This window comes from Bactrocera dorsalis, chromosome 2 (genome assembly GCF_023373825.1).
Source record: "Bactrocera dorsalis isolate Fly_Bdor chromosome 2, ASM2337382v1, whole genome shotgun sequence".
Lineage (NCBI taxonomy): Eukaryota > Metazoa > Arthropoda > Insecta > Diptera > Tephritidae > Bactrocera > Bactrocera dorsalis.
Genome location: NC_064304.1, coordinates 4,741,082 through 4,754,736, shown reverse-complemented (window position 1 = coordinate 4,754,736; position 13,655 = coordinate 4,741,082). Strand labels below are relative to the sequence as shown.

The window sequence follows — 13,655 nt, the reverse complement described above, 5'->3', positions numbered from 1 at the left end:
GTAGTAAGAAGTCGGAGAAAACTTGGCACCAAACTTATTTGTTAGCTACCGTGCTGCTTGAGCTTTGGAAGAGCAACACAGCGTGAGATTACATGCGTTTAAAGAGCGAGAGCGCCGGAAGCTTTGCTATGTGTTGGCTGTGCTTTGAGTTTGTGGAAGTACACTCGCAAGCGGCTGCTTGTCGTTCCGTAGCTGACTCGCCATCACTTTCGATTTAATCGCATTCGTAAGCGTACGTTTTTGTCTGGTTGCTAGTATATATTATTTAAATCGTATTATTGTTCTTATTATTACTAGAATACACAATTTTCTTATAACGTGCATATGTATGTATGAGTGCACACACATACGTATGTATGCGTACAGATAGTTTGTATACAGTGTGTAGGAAAATATTTACAAAACATATTTTTGTTTCGAAAACAAAAACTGCGTGGCGATAATTTGTATTGGTATCGTGTATGCGACATGCGTTGAAGCTAACGGTTAACTATAAATAAAAGTAACTAAATAAAATATTAAAAAATAAAATAAAATTCGAAAAAAAGAGAAAGAAAGTGAAGTGCTGTCGAGAATTATAATTCAAAAATCGTTAGAAAGTAATGAAAAAAATTGAAAAATTATAAATAAGCACGAGAATAAGAATATTTTTAAAGAAATGTGTGATAAATAGTGCAATGATAACGGATTATGTACTTTTTTCGCTGCAAAATTAAACTTTTAATGGAAAATTTTGAGATAAACAGCTGCTGTGCTGCAAATATTTGTGAAATATTGGAGAATATATAATATTTAAGCATAAATATTTACTTTTATGAAAATTGCTATATGCATGCATACATACATATAACAACATAAAAGACAAAAACAGCGAACGCTGTAATCAAGAATATTACCGAAAACTTTACAAGCTCAATATTAAAATTATTTTTGTTTATTTTTCTATTACGAAAATGCGCTCAATTTGAATTGGTGTGCCTGCGAGCGCCGCTGAGGCAATTTATTTACTGTTTGTTAGGAAGCAAGTCATACAGTGGGCTGGCTGGTCGATTGAGCGATCAATGAATGATTTCTTGAATGCACCCATATGTACATAGCTACATACATACATATGTATGTATGAGGAACGCATGCAAGCCTTCAATTGTGCGAAAGCAGTTTAGGCCCTCAGTTGGATTAGTTGGGATTTACGCGTGTCTTCGACTGACTAAGCCATCAGCTTGGGCTAAATTAAGTGCACAACAGTTGATTGCTTGTAGGTCGCGCGGTTTATAGGTGCGCAGAGGTGAGGACAGGGGCGCCATGTCAAGCGTTTGACCAGTCAGTTAGCCAGTTGGTCCATACGCAAGACAATGTTCGCTCATATGCATATGTATGCCTTCGAATTTATAAACTCAAGAAAAAGTATTCAGGCCCGATTGACGCAGTGTTGTTGCTGGCTAGGCAGTGAAGCGCTAGCCGGTCGCTTGGGCACTGTAGGGCACACGCTGCCCCTGCAAGGTGGTGGGGAGTGGGCTGCGTTTGTTGGACAGCGCGAGCGAGAGAGCGCCAACACGCTGTGCTACATATACAAATACACTTCCTCACACATATGCACACAACTACACTCATACATACATAAGTATCTCTGCAGGTACGAATGGCAGCACAAACTTTCGTTTCAATGCCAATCGCTTAAATATGCCCACGAAAGCACATTTTATAATTAAGCGTGTATATAAAAATATGGACACACACACATCTACATATGCAAATATTGTATGTATGTGTCTGTTTGTATGTTCAAGTGTTGGCCAAGGCATACATGCCTGCACATTCGTACGCATTGTTGTTATTGACGTTTTGCTCTTTAAGATTGTTGTCCGCCAGTCATAGATACACACACACAGCCAAACGCATCAGTGGCTATATAATGTGAGCATATGTGTGTGGCTTGATAATTGTTGTTGCGTTATCAATATTGCCATGTTTGTTGCAGCTGAGCAAATCACTTGCGCAGCGCAGAGTTGGTTACATAAAGGCATATACATACATACATGTACGTATGTACATACTTACGTGTATACTCAAATCTACACAGTTTGACAAATATTTATCTATGACAATGCGCGTTTACAGATTTGCATATCGATGGGTATTTGAAAAATCGAAAACGTTGCGACCCAAAAATTTGGCGCAATACTTTATTAGCGAAGACAAGAAAAGCAACAAAACAAAAGAAATGCAAATACCTGCTATGAGACGCGTGTGTTGTTGCAATAGTTAAGCTCTCCAGTGGATCAGGCTGTAGTTCGAAGATTCAGAAAACGAAGTTTAGAAGAAATAAGAAAAAAACCCTTCTCAAATAAAAAAAAGTTTTCCATGCATGAATTTGATTCCGATCGATCAGTTTGTATGACAGCTATATGCTATAACGAACCGATATCAGCTGTTCGGTAAATGAACAACTTATGGGGCCAAAAAAAGTTTGCAAAATTTGAGAACAATATCTCAAAAACTGAGGGACTAGTACGCGTCTATACAGAAAGACGGAGACGTACATATGTACATATGTATGTATAGAGAAGGTAGACAGAGGAGGTGACTAAATCGACTCAGGTCGTCACGCTGATAATTTATATAAACATGTACATATCTATATACTTCTAACTCGGCTATAACCCCGTAAGCAGTGTCTACGCCAGTAAAGAAGAAGAAGATATACATACATTCTTGAGTCTCCGACGTATGCTTCTGGATGTTAAACACTTTATGGCAAATACCATTTTCCGGCTATAAATCATTGAAATAATTTGAAAACACGTTATTAAATGAAAAATCTAGGCTTTATTTACACAGCAGCAGCAAAATATCGGCGACAATATGCAATAAGCTCTATTAAGCACATAAAGTGCCTCATTTCATGCCTACCTTTAGCAACACCACGCTTCCACTGATAAAATAGAAGTGGCAAGTAGTAAATAGAAGTTGAGCAAAAACAAAAATGATAGACGCAAAAAATTGAAAATGACCGTTAATTGATCTAAAGCTGCAGCATGAAATCAATTTCCATCATTAAAGCGAGCAGAAATATTCAATGATGGCACAGTCTGCTTCTTTGGCTTCCCACAGATACGGGGGCACATACAAGTACACATGCCTAACGCTTCCTAAATGCCGCTACGCTACCACTAAAGCAAAAATTACAAGTGTGATGTAAACATACATTCTTATATACATCAATACATACACTCGTATGCACATGTCTATACATCATGTGGCTTGGCTAGGATGGTCCTTTCTAGTTGGGTCAATGGAAATCGGCTTGACAATAGGCGCTCTTTTGGTTTGGCGCGTGCGCGTTACCGCTTTGTAAATAATCAAATTCCAATGGTCAAATGTCACGCGAAGCGCTGAAAATATATGCATATGTACACATGTAATGTGAGCAAATATATAAGCAAGTGTTTATGTACTTGCAAGCGCATACTTACATACATATGTTACATATATTTATTAAAATAAGTTTTCAAGTGCAAGCTTTCGCACAGCTTTTCATCCTCGTTGGCAGACAAGAATGTTAAGAACTTCTTTGTTTTGAATTGTGCTACTTGAGGCAAATAATGACTTTTGATTAAGCCATTCGAAGGGTAATTGCTGATTTCTGAATCAAAATCCGATTTTTTAATCCATTGGAAGGTCAATTTTTGATTTTTGGATCAAAATACGTTTACTTAAGCTATTCAAGTTAAAGTACCTTGAGTTGTTAAATTATAAATAAATTTTGTTTCGAAAATTTTTACACAAACATTTTTTTTGCTTTGAGGCTTCAGTTACTTTTTATCTTTAAGCTGGTTCCAAACTCCTACTGGGTTTTCTAAGAAGCATAACTTCTCTTGGAGGTCTGCCATTGATTATCGTAGTAGAAGTAGGTTTAAGATAGCGCCTCTAACCACCGCTTCATGGCCATCCAGCAACTTTTATTCTAACCCGATGCGTTCTATCCACTTGAAAGAGAGAAAAATGGGTTGCCTCTATTTTGTTAGAAATAGAATATATACATATATATGAAATATAGAAATTTGTTGTTTTTTTAATTAAAAATAAAAATAACGATTGTAGAATTACAGGGTTTTATGGACTTTAATAAAGGTGATTTATTTTAAAACATTTTGTGTTGCCTTGATCCCGAAGCCGATTTACAGGAGAACGTCTAAAATAGCTGTCTGGCAGTGAGGTAGAATTTTATGCTTCAAAATTGTTCCATATTCAATATTCCAATTCCAATTTTTTTAATTAACACTTCAGAGTGGCTTAAAAAATTATTAACAACAATCTTACTCCTTCAATCGTTTTTTCATTGGCTCTGACTCCGCTTACGGGTAATAGACGCAAAGATGCCACTCGTTCTTCCGTTTCGCTGTTTGGCGCTAATTGGAGATCCCACGTGTAGCCAGGTCCTTCCCACCTGGTCTTTCAAATGAAGTGGATGTCTTTCTCTTCCTTTATATACATATATTAAGACAACCTTCAAGTTGATAGGTCCAGTCGATTTGTAGAAAATTCCATCTTAAGTAGAATTTGAAGGATTTTTCCATTTCTTTGTGGGATTGGCTTAGCCTCGCACATATCCAGATAAAGACAACATTATGTATGTTAGATTAAATTAGGTTTGAAAATGAAGAGGACATGGCAGAAAAGTAAATAATTTTTTTATACAATCGAATTTGAAAAATACTATTAATTAGCTATATTCAACAATTGAAACATTATACATATACAGTGTCAAGCTTTACAAAATATTTTTTCTATCGATTCTTATAATCCGATTTATCGATACCAAATATATTCACATATGTACATATTGCGCCAATTGCCATACTAACACGAACATACACACATAGCATACAAACATGAACAGTGGGAGCAAAAAGTGTAAACTTTTTTTTATGTAAATGTGTGTGTGTCCATTTGTGTGCAGCTAAGTACTGGAGTCTCGAACACGCATCGCCTTCACCCTGCCCCCACTGCCTCGTCGTGCGTAAAACCGAACAGCGATGCGCAACTACGTCATCGAAAAGTGTGTCAAAGCAGCGACTTGGTGCTCGGTGGTTGCAGCAGCAGCCAAACATAGCAACAATGTACATATTTGTATCCCATTGTGTCCACAAACATCCGTACATACATATGTACATACATACACATGTATGTCGGCGCATACCACATGTACACACGTAGCAGTGAACACATACGCAAGCCTGCATACATAAGTGCATAGAGTGATTTAGACAGTCTCGGAAAGCTGTTGGCGAGCGCAGGCCGCAGTGTGAGGCTTACATGCCTTGCCTCTTTGCTCTTTTGCGTTTCCCAACTGATTGCTCGCCACTGTATGTGTGCGGATGAATAGAGCTTAGCGCACAATACGTTCAATTTAGTGAGGCGTCGAGTGGGCAATTGGCGCTTATGAAGAAGTGAAATAATGTGGTTGTGCTTTAAAGAATTTGCTAGCGACTTTTCGGCATTCAAAGTTGCTGATTAGAAAAATTATAGTTGATTAAGTATTTCTGCAATAATAGCTTAAATGTGTTATCTTCCAGAAAAAAAGCTTCTACATTTACATACATTCATACATACATGTATGTATGTGTGCAGTCAAAAGAGTGCTTTTGCTCAAATATATGTATGTGAGATACGCAAGCATATTCACAAACATATACTTTTATACACACTCTACATTTCCATTGTGTGCTCTCAGCAATCGCTGCATATTAGATAGTGGCTCTCCTCAGAGCACTCAGCAAAGTTTTTAGTTTTTTTTATGGTTTTTTGCTTCAAACATTTTATTTTTGTTTGAGTTTTCATGTGCTCATTTAGGGAATACAAAGCTTTTGAACGCTGGAAATCAATATTTCGCGCAAATAACTCTTCTTATTACCGACACGCTCTCTGTTGCGCCTTTTCTTTGAGCTCTTCTCTTTATTTTCAAAAGTTCTAAGTTATTTGTGGTGGGCAGGGGGAGTTGGATTTTCCTGTCTAACGCGCTCGCTTTTCTTCAATTTTCTTCTCTTTTGACATTTGCATTTTTTCGCACTTACTTATCGTATATTTACTTACGCACATATGTACATATGTATGTACAATTCTCAAAGCTCTGCACAAACAATACCTGAAATTGCACACATTTACATTACTGCAAATGCACTAGTATGTGTGTATAATCTTTCAGGCGCGTAACAGAATCCCATTGTTGTTGCCTGAATTATGTCATATGTTCTCCGGCCATTATATGGCAAATTTGTAGCAATATACATAGGCACTCATATGCTTTAATGCTTGTGTGCATGTGTGCATGTGAGGTTATTCGTGCTTATTAAGAGCACATATGTATGTATGTATGTACCTTTGAGTGGATAAATTTCAGCTAAAGGCTAATTTTTCAAAAGACTTTCGGCTGCTTAGTTAAATCGGTATTTTGCTATTCCAAAAATAACTAATACACACACACATTTGTATATATGTATTATAGTTGAAAATAGCTTATAACACTTCTAATAACAGACGAGTTCATAGGCACTTAGTAAATTAAATTAACTTCATATACAAACATACATATGTATGTATGTATGTACATATGTACACAATTGCTTATACAAAAAGATTTGCATATCTGTTTATTTAATTAATTAAAGTTTCAAATTGTTTAAACTCGCTCTATTCAGCAATAAGCAAAAGAACATTAACTAGCATAGCTTTAAACAATCTCATAATCCTTCATTTTTTGTTTGTAATTAGTTTAATGATTGAAAGTAGTTTGTAATTGAAACATTTTTAAATTAATTATTATAATTGATTTTCGTATTAAAACACAAAGAATATTAAAAAAATTATTTTAAATTCAATATTTTGAACAAATTTAAATTTTTTGGTAAAATTTCAATTTTTTTTGTCCAATTTCAATATTTTGGTTAAATTTCATTTTTTTTAGTCAAATTTCAATTTTTGGACAAATTTAAATTTTTTGGTCAAATTTCAAAAATTTGACAAAATTTAAATATTTTGGTCAAATTGCAATTTTTTAGTCAAATTTCAATATTTTGGTAAAATTTCAATTTCTCTTTGTCAAATTTCAATATTTTGGTCAAATTCCACATTTTTGGTCAAATTTCAATTTTTTGCACAAATTTCAATATTTTGGACGAATTTCAATTTTTTTGTCAAATTTCAATATTTTGGTCAAATTTCAATTTTTTGCACAAAGTTCAATATTTTGGTCAAATTCCACATTTTTGGTCAAATGTTTTTTCAAATTTTTACCGCTGACGCAAATCTCTTAGGAGAAATAAATAATTAGATTTATTAGGTATTAGTTAATATTGTTATCAATATTTATTCGACATATCCATTAGCAAATTCCAAGGGGTTTGGGAACTTTGGCTAGTTAACCATTTAAAATTAATTCTTATCTGAGAGCAGTCAAGCCGTCAATAACTATGACATATTAATGTTGATTTCATAATTACAAACTACAGCATGTTTCTCGGTGACTTAGTGCGGACTCTGTTTGTACCCACATATTAGTATTTAGTCAGCATTGTCAGCTCTTACTTTTCCAATACAAAGGTTCCAATTTTTTATTTGCTGTGTACAAGTAGAAATCTTCTGTGTTTCTACATAGTCTATGGTGCGCCAGACTTCGAGTGCTACGAATCGAACAAGCAACAAGCTAAACCTTGAATAGCTTCACACTACCAATCCATAAAAAAGCATTCAGCTGGATAGCTTTGTCTTTGCGCTCAAATCGATTTTTCTTTCAGTTCAATGAGACTGGCTTTTTAAAGCGAAAAAATATGTAGAAGCTTATATGTTTTTTATTATTGTTTTTTAATATCTTCACTGTTTTTATACCAATTATATGATACTTGAAATGCATCGCAATTTACTTAAACATAAATCTAAATAAAAACTGAATCATCGCCCAGTTAATTAGGGTCATACACATACAATTGTAAAGTGCCAAGACGCAAGAAGTAAACTTGTCAAGCGCCCACGTTGTGTGTACTTACATTTGTCCGCCCACATGCGCTTTTATAATTTGTTTCCTCCTACTAATTATTATTATTCCTTTCATACTTTTTGTAGTGAGCATTTTTTGCTAAATTTTTTTAAGTACATATATTAACATTTATAAACACATACATACGTACTTGTGTAAACATTTTTACTTACCATATGCGCTTACATATATTATTATCTAAGCTAAATTTATTTACATACTTACATACATATACATATGTACATATATAGTAAACATGAACGCATTCATCTTACTCATTATATAACCTTCACCATTTCTATCTTCACCAGATTTCCAAGCTCAAATCGCATTTGCCTACCATCAACCAACATCAACCAAATCAGTTTTGAAAGCTTTTCATTTGTGCTCGCTTGGCATTAATCTACATTGATAGCTTGCGGAAACTTATGTATGTATTGCACATAAATATTTTTTTAGTAATAAAAAACACTATGATTTTTCTGCATATCTCTGATTGTATATTTTTGTATAAATGAAAACAGCAAAAGTCTAATGTCAAAGAAAGTTTGGCACAGGTTGAAAGTTGTATATAAATGTTTTAAATAATATATAATTATTTTGCTGTGACAAGCCTCTATTTTGTACAGAGGTTTGAGCGCACAAGGAATGCGCTTGAGGACATATTTTGAACGATGTTGTTCTCCGGTTCTTCGATTCAGTTACGCGGCAGGCACAGTACATTGATAGTCCAAAAAGCTCATCTTGAACAAAACAGATTTCTAAGTGTCTTGATATATTTTTCAGTGTTAATTAAACCATTAATTTTGTTGACTTTTGGATATAATTTTCTGTTGAACGATCATTTCAATGAGCAGTGAGCTGCTTGAGCCATATGTAAAAGAATTGTTTCTCAAGTGAGTTCCGCTTAGAGAACTTTTCTCACTTGTTCGAACTTCTACACATGACTCTATGCTCCCGGTGAATGGTTGACGTTTCGTTATACTCAGCAAGCGCAAGATCATTGAATACCGCAGATTTTATTTGCTAGGTTTTCTATAAAAACTCTATGTACCTCTTGTTCTCTGAGAACTAAGTAGTACAAACACAATAAATTTTACAAGATCGTATTATTATATTTATGGTATTCTAATTTACTAAACATTCACTTTTTTGTCGAAATGCGTTATTGTTTATTTCAATATTGATTTATTTTAAAATTAGTTCTGAAATAAGGTCTAACCTAATTACGAAACACTAATGAATAAACACGTGAGGAATTGCACTCATTTCAAACGAATTGCCAACTTTTTTCTCTAAAATTTACTTGACCCTCTTAAGTTGCAAGTTGCCCACTGCCAAAGCTTTGACTCTTACAGAAAGCACAATGCCAGCTCTTGCTCCTGTGCTCTTACCATTTACAATACTGCCGCAATGCAAGAACTTCCACGAAGTTCAATCTCTCAAAGTGTGTGTCGAACATAATAAAACACAAATGAGATGCAAACGATAAGTAAGAATTCAGGAAACCAGCGTCAATTGCGCTTTCTAGCGAGTGCAAGGGCTGCGTGCTGCCCGCAGCCTACACGGCGTATGCGGAACCGAAGAGCACTCAGCGCCTGGCGATGTGCAAGAGAGCAAGAGAGCTGCACTGTAATGGGAGACGCAGTGGGCTGCATGATGGTTTAGGGTCGCTTCGGCTGCACCTGCGTACATACATACGTGCATTCATATGTAAGAACCTACTGCCCTAATAAACAGCAGCAAAACAACAAAGTCAAGCCTTGCAAAGTAGGCAAACACAAACTGCGTTACATATTTACACGCACCATTACACACACACACAGACGCATGCATAGGGGTCCGCAAATGCACTCGCGAATGTACTAAGTTGTAAACAGTAATTTAAATATATGTAAAGGCGTGTGTGTTGCCATGTATATGTGCTTGCTTGTGGCCACATGTGTGAAGACTAAATGAATTGTGTTAATTTACAAGCGCTGCTGGGCCGTTCTGCAAGGGATAAAGCGCTTTTATTTATTTTTTCGAGATTAGTAAGCGAAAATGTGAAAAACGTGCGAAGCAAAAAGGTGAAAAAGCGCGGGGCAGCGGGGAAAATGTGTGTTAGGTGAAGGTGTAGGTGTGGGCAGGTGGGTGTGCGTGAGCACAAGTTGATGCAACTAAACGCTTGCAAATAAGTTCATAGGTTTATGTATATACATATATACATACATATATAATCTTGTATATAGTCAGTTCTTTGGTTTCTTCTGCATACCTCTGTGTGTGTGTGTGTGTTGTAGTGTATGAATATGGCACCTAGGAAACTCGATCGACTGTGTTGGTGTGCTGTCCATCGCAGCGCGTTGCTTTGGCACACGAGCGACTTTTCGTAACGCTGCAAAAATAAAATCAATGCTGGTTGTTATGTGTATATATGGATGTTTGTATGTAAGTGGAAATACGAAGATGAATTCTCGTTAAACGAAAGGAAAAACGGCTGATAGACGCGCTATGAAAATCGTACGGAGCATAGAAACGGGCATAACGGTGACAGCCACGAGCGACAAACGACGGTGATAACGGCGACAGCACTGGTGAAATTCTAATGCTACAACAATTGTGAAAAATCAGTTTTAATAAGAAAAAAATATTAATAAAAGAGAAATAAATAAATTTTGAGCCAAAATTAATAAACGAAATAAAACAAATAAATAATATAAGAGTGGGCTATATAATATTGGCGATAGGTAACGGTAAAAGAAAATTCGTTAACGAAAGTGAAACCAATGGAAGGTTGCTGTTTGTGTGCGTGTATTTGGCGAGCCCCTGAATTTTAGGCAAAGAACTACAAAAAAAAAAAAAAAGAAACTAATGAAAGTTTTGCAGAAATAATTAGCAAAGAATTTATGAAAAAAGAAAATTATATTACATTTGAAAAGGTGAAACTTGTTTATACTACGCAAGGAAAAAGTGTGTAGCGATTTCAAGTTTAGTAGTCACGTGACACTGCTTGCAGCGTTAAACTCCACCACAATTAAAGTTTAAGGATATTTTTCCGCCTAACGCGCGTGCTATGTAGCGAGAAAAAAAGGAAAATATATTAAATAAGTGCTATGCAATATGTAAAGCAACTACAGCAAAAAATATATATACATATGTTTTTAAAAATATAAATATGTACTTTATTTCTATAGCTTTGTTTTCTACATAATTAAATAAAGGTTTGCGACAACTTTAAATGAAAGCTCAATGTCATAGTTTGAAGTCAGTGTAATTGCAACAACAATAGAAAAGCTTATAAATAAATACTAGAAATCAGCAGCAGCAGCAACACACCGCCAATCAATTGCAACGAATTACAATATTTTAAAACTAGAAAAATTTTGAAAAAAAATACAAACGGAAATAACAAGTTTATTAGTCAACCACTATCAACTGACATAACAACGGCAACAATAACAACAATAAGAAATAAAAGCCATTTTTTTGAATCATACGTACAAAAAAAATTGTTTCTCTAAACCACAGCAAAAACACCAACCAACCAACAACAACAAGAAGAACATCAACAATAGATTTCTACAAAAAGCGCAGCTAGAACAACAAATAAATAGAGGAAAAAACAAGATTTATATGCACGTTTGTAAATAAGTATGTGTGTGTAACGGCAAGCGAAATAGTCAATTCACGATTACATATTCGTATACAAATGCCTTCAATTCTATATATACGTACTACGTTTTATATATAGAAGTCTTAAAGACACTAACAGCAAAGGTGAATATATTTATATATTGTATAAACATTTGCATACATACACATGCGCGCATATGCATATGCATTTGTGTGCTGGTGTATATGTAGTATGTATTTGTGCACTTGTATTTTATAAGTTTGTATGTATATGCATTTTTATTATAGTTAATTTAAATTCATTATGCAGCGACAAGTAGGCAACTGCTGATTCTCTATATGCTCCGATACACATATTTTCATGTGTATATGTATATATATACATATATTCATGTAAACTCTGAGCGAAATAGTTTAAATTGATATGAATAGAAGTTTGTTGCTTAATTGAATAGTTTGAAGGCAAAATGGACAAATTATAGTATACATGTATACACTTTATATATGTACATATGTATGTGTGACGTGTCTGATGACAGATTTTCGCGCCTTGACTAATAAATTTGCATAAACTCATAATAAATAGAGCAGATTTTATGACTAGTTCTTATATGAAAAATTTCTTGTGAATGACGGAAGCAAATAGGGCAATGAAGTGTTCTTGATTTAATGTTTTTTCTTCAAAATGTTTACATATACATATTTCACCTAAAATTGAAACAACGTTTCATCAAAAAAAAATTGAAAATCGTTGTCAGATATAATAACCAATATACATATAACCATTTTATAACCAAAACTCAAATTTTATTTCAATACTTTTGGTTTATATTGTTTATAAATTTGGTTATATATTGTTTTTCTTTCGCCTGCAAACTTATGAAAAGTGATGTTACGATATTTTGGATTTTAGGTGACGATATAGAGTTTTAGATATCATGTTTATAAAAAATTTGTGTATACTTCTTCAGTAAATTCTGTTGCTATTTGCCACATCCAACAAGAGAAAATTTTTATCAAAAAATGTCACCCTAAATGTAGGCAATCAAAAATAAAAAAAACATTGCCTACATTTAAGCATATTTGAATATTTAAATATTAAATATTTAAACATATTAAAAATATGTTGCCAAATATTGCTAAGTTTCTGTTCACTAAAATCTTCACTCGACTAAAAATTATTTGATTATAAATATCGTGACTTGAAATGCAAAATAACATAATAAGTTTATAGGTGAAGGAAAAACATATAAAGGAATCATCCATTCATATTGAAACAAAATTTGAGTTTTGGTTATAAAATTATATAAATATATTTTATATAATATGATGTAGTGAATCATGAGCAATAAAAAATTCAAATTCGAATTTTTTGATAATACGTTGTTTTGCAATACAGCAATCGTCAAAATTTAATTTATACAAATATCCAATTTATTACCAAGAAAACTTCAAACAATGAAGTCGTGAGGAAGCTGACAATTTCTGTATAAATACCAATGAAACAAGGAAACTTCAATCTACTCAAAGAAGCAGCAATAGGAAAGAACATATATTTATATAATCATGCTATGGCAACAAAGTAGAGATAGGTGAACTTCAAAAGGTGGGGGTTAGATTCGATATATGTATATTAGTTGTGTTGTGAAATCCCACACAACAATAACCACTGCTTCCAGAACAATAAAAAGTAGTTCTTCATTTCTGTAGATATATAAAAAAAACAAATTCATATAAAAGCAAAGCGCATATCTACTTATGTATCATACATATTTACCTATTTAGTTTACTTAAATATGTATAAAATTATTTACTTGTTAACAAGTACTTGTGCTGGAAAACGCGTGACTCGTTACATGATTCTGAATCTTCATTAGCCAACCCACTTGCATGAAGTGTACTTGGCCTTACATATGTGCGAGTATACATATTTACGCGCAATAGTATTTACAGATATACATATGTATATCGTGCGTTTGTAAAAAAGGTAGGCTATCAATATGGTAGG

The 13,655-nt window shown here is 34.0% G+C and overlaps 1 protein-coding gene across 14 annotated transcripts in view; it reads left to right on the top strand.

Annotated features, from left to right (window-relative positions):
* The first annotated feature begins 146 nt into the window (after positions 1-146).
* Positions 147-13,655, top strand: part of LOC105225842 (RNA-binding protein Pasilla) — a 109,715-nt gene continuing 96,206 nt past the window's right edge. For 5 of the 14 annotated variants that reach the window (XM_049448171.1, XM_049448163.1, XM_049448156.1 and 2 more), the window contains exon 1: positions 9,137-11,791. The gene's annotated coding sequence lies outside the window, so the exon portion shown is untranslated. Of the gene's footprint in view, positions 233-8,343; positions 8,463-9,136; positions 11,792-13,655 lie in introns of those variants that run through there. The other 9 variants (XM_029550029.2, XM_049448158.1, XM_049448157.1 and 6 more) reach the window with 8 other exon arrangements.